The sequence below is a fragment of the Ranitomeya variabilis genome, chromosome 3, assembly GCF_051348905.1.
Source record: "Ranitomeya variabilis isolate aRanVar5 chromosome 3, aRanVar5.hap1, whole genome shotgun sequence".
NCBI classification, from domain to species: Eukaryota; Metazoa; Chordata; class Amphibia; order Anura; family Dendrobatidae; genus Ranitomeya; species Ranitomeya variabilis.
Window position 1 is genome coordinate 744,732,292 of NC_135234.1, and position 4,451 is coordinate 744,736,742.

Genomic DNA, 4,451 nt, shown 5'->3' on the forward strand with positions numbered 1-4,451 from the left:
GAATTTATGAAGTGTTTTTTAGCTCCTCGGGGGCGGGTTCAGGAGCTGAGCCCATCCCATTCCCAGTAGATGATGGTTGTATTATTCAGCCAGCATCTACCTCTAACAGATGCTCCGACCACTAGTCTATGGCTGTGATTTTTACTATATAGAGCAATACGGAAGTATGCAGTATATCACACATGCGATTGGATGATAGAACGTTCAAGTCCTCTAAAAGGGACGTAAAAATAATGTAAAAAGTTAAAAAAAGTTTTAAAGTGTTTTTTTTTTTATATATTTTTTTTATTTCTATAGAACCACTAATTCAATTAAAAAAAAATTGTATTAATCTGCTTTTTATCCCATTTAAAGGAAACCTGTCACCCCTTTTTTTTTCAATATGAGCTAAAAATAGCTTTAAATAGGGCCTGAGCTGTGCTTTATAACTGTGTCTTTATTGTCCCCTGATTCGCCACCTTTGCTGCCAAAATACCTTAGGAAAGTCGCCGTTTTCGCCTGTCAATCACGGCGTTCTGGTCAAATGGGCGTTGTGAATTCGCTGTTTCTCCCCCACCTCTTGCTTTTCACTAAGTAATTTCTTCCCGGCGTTTCCGTAGTGTTTCGCGCCTGCGCAGTTAAGTCTAATGTCGCGCCTGCGCATTATGCTTTGCCCAACTGTGGGCATAGCATACAGCTCATCTCTGCGCATGCGCGGCTCTTCTCTGAAACCCATGTGCCCCGGAAGTCTGGCTATGCAAATGGTGTTGTCTTGGATGCCGGTAAAATTTCCCCATCCAGAACTTCTTGCGTAAGTTTTGTAGATAAGCGATTTTCTTACAAAACTTACGCAAGAAGTTCTGGATGGGGAAATTTTACCGGCATCCAAGACAACAGGGCCGCTCCTTACTCCCCTGCCATCAGTGCCCGCTCCATACTCCCCTCCAGTCAGCGCTCACACAGCGTTAATGGCAGCATTAACGGACCGCATTATGCCGTGGTGTAACGCACTCCGTTAACGCTGCTATTAACCCTGTGTGACCAACTTTTTACTATTGATGCTGCCTATGCAGCATCAATAGTAAAAAGATCTAATGTTAAAAATAAAAAAAATAAAAAAAATCATTATATACTCACCTTCTGTCGGCCCTACGATCCAGCCCAGGCCTTTCCTGCTCCTCGCGACGGTCCGGTCCATGCATAGCGGTCTCGCGAGACTGCTACGTCATCATCTCGCGAGACCGCAATGCACTCTTGGGACCGGAGCGTCACAAGGAGCATGGGTAAACGCCTGGGCTGGATCCGGGGGCCGCCAGAAGGTGAGTATATAACTATTTTTTATTTTAATTCTTTTTTTAGCAGGGATATGGTGCCCACATTGCTATATACTACGAGGGCTGTGTTAGATACTGCGTGGGCTGTGTTATATACTACATCTCTGTGCTATATACTATGTGGGCTGTGCTATATACTACGTGGCTGTGGTATATATTACGTGGCTGGGCAATATACTACATAGCTGTGCTCTATACTATGTGGCCTGGGTTATATACTGCATCGGCTGTGTTATATACTACGTCTCTGTGCTATATACTATGTGGCTGTGCTATATACTACGTGGCTGTGCAATATATTACGTGGCTGTGCAATATACTACGTGGCTGTGCAATATATTACGTGGCTGGGCAATATACTATGTGTCTGTGCTCTATACTACGTGGCCTGGGTTATATACTGCATGGGCTGTGTTATACACTACGTCTCTGTGCTATATACTACGTGGCTGTGCTATATACTACGTGGCTGTGCAATATATTATGTGGCTGTGCAATATACTACGTGGCTGTGCAATATATTACGTGGCTGGGCAATATACTACATGTCTGTGCAATATATTACGTGGCTGGGCAATATACTACGTGTCTGTGCTATATACTACGTGGCTGGGCAATATACTACGTGGCTGGGCAATATACTACGTGGCTGGGCAATATACTACATGGCTGGGCAATATATTATGTGGCTGGGCAATATACTACGTGTCTGTGCTATATACTACGTGGCTGGGCAATATACTACATGGCTGGGCAATATATTATGTGGCTGGGCAATATACTACGTGTCTGTGCTATTTACTACGTGGGCTGTGCTATATACTACGTGGATGGGCAATATACTATGTGGCTGTTATATACTACGCGGGCTGTGTTATATAATATGTGGGCTGTGCTATATACTACGTGGCCTGTGTCATACGCTACGTGGGTTGTGCTATATTTCTCTGCTGTATCTGTGCATCCTGAATCGTGGAATGTGTTAAAGAGGGCGGCTCACTGAGACTCGCCCAGGGCCCTCAAAAACCTGGAGCAGGCCCTGGCTTCACTGATTGGTCACGCCTGGCCGCGAGCAATCAGCGATAGTGGCAGTCCACCTGCGAATTGGCGCGGAATTTGAACCACGCTTCGCTAATTGGTCGTGGCCGGCCGAATCCTTTGTATAAATTGCATTATTCCGAAATCTAAATAAAAAAACTACATACATATTCTAGAATACCTGATGCGTTAGAATCGGGCCATCATCTAGTCTACTATATAATTGTCTAAGGGTCACTTCCGTCTGTCTGTCTGTCACGGAAATCCCAAGTTGCTGATTGGTTGCGGCAAAACGGCCACGACCAATCAGCGACGGGCATAGTCCGTCGGCGAAATGGCCGCTCCCTACTCCCCTGCAGTCAGCGCTCACACATGGTTAATGGCAGCGTTAACTGACCGCGTTATGCCGCGGTGTAACGCACTCCGTTAATGCTGCTATTACCCCTGTGTGACCAACTTTTTACTATTCATGCTGCCTATGCAGCATCAATAATAAAAAGATCTAACGTTAAAAATAATAAAAAAAATTAAAAATCATTATATACTCACCCTCTGTCGGCCCCCGGATCCAGCCCAGGCCTTTCCCGCTCCTCGCAACGCTCCGGTGACCGGTCCATGCATTGCGGTCTCGTGAGACTGCTACGTCATCATCTCGAGAGACTGCAATGCATTCTTGGGACTGGAGCGTTGCGAGGAGCATCGTTAAACGCCTCGCCTGGATCTGGGGGCCGCCGGAAGGTGAGTATATAACTATTTTTTATTTTAATTCTTTTTTTTAACAGGGATATGGTGCCCACATTGCTATATACTACGTGGGCTGTGTTATATACTACGTGGCTGTGCAATATACTACGTGGGCTGTGTTATATACTACATCTCTGTGGTATATACTATGTGGGCTGTGCTATATACTACATCTCTGTGCTATATACTATGTGGGCTGTGCTATATACTATGTGGCTGTGGTATATATTAGGTGGCTGGGCAATATACTACATTGCTGTGCTTTATTTTACGTGGCCTGTGCTATATACTGCATGGGCTGTGTTATATTCTACGTCTCTGTGCTATATACTACGTGGCTGTGCTATATACTACGTGGCTGTGCAATTTATTATGTGGCTGTGCAATATACTACGTGGCTGTGCAATTTATTATCTGGCTGTGCAATATACTACGTGGCTGTGCAATATATTACGTGGCTGGGCAATATACTACATGTCTGTACTATATACTACATGTCTGTGCTATATACTACATGTCTGCTATATACTACGTGGCTGTGCAATATATTACGTGGCTGTGCAATATACTACGTGGCTGGGCAATATACTATGTGGCTGGGCAATATACTACGTGTCTGTGCTATATACTACGTGGCTGGGCAATATACTATGTGGCTGTGCTATATACTACATGTCTGTGCTATATACTACGTGGCTGGGCAATATACTACATGTCTGTGCTATATACTACATGTCTGTGCTATATACTATGTGGCTGGGCAATATACTACGTGTCTGTGCTATATACTACATGTCTGTGCTATATACTATGTGGCTGGGCAATATACTACGTGGCTGGGCAATATACTACGTGTCTGTGCTATATACTACGTGGCTGGGCAATATACTACGTTAAAAAATAAAAAAAATGCACATGAAACTCAGATCTCTCAAAATATAACAATTAACCTGATCGGTAAATCATAAAAAAAATGTTTGTTTTTTTCAGTCGCCACAAATTAGGAGCGACTGAAACACCGAAATCGCAGCAATAAAAAAAAAAAACAAGGCACAAGAAAAGCAACAGAAAAATAAAGGGAAGGGAAAAAAACAGAAGTGTAAAAAAAAAAAGGGAAAAATTGCTTGGACCTTAATATGTTAATGTGGATTTTGTAATAGAATCAACTTAAAAATCCACCAGAAAAAAAGTGTAGAAATAACTTGAAACCGCATGAAATCTCCTCTCCACTCCCCACATTGCCCCAGGCTGGTGATATCGCACGTGTGTGAACTGCCCCCGATCCGCGCACCGCCACCGTCACATCTGCAGGGATCTCTGTGCTGGGGGAGGTGGGCGTGGTCTCCGCCGCTCGTG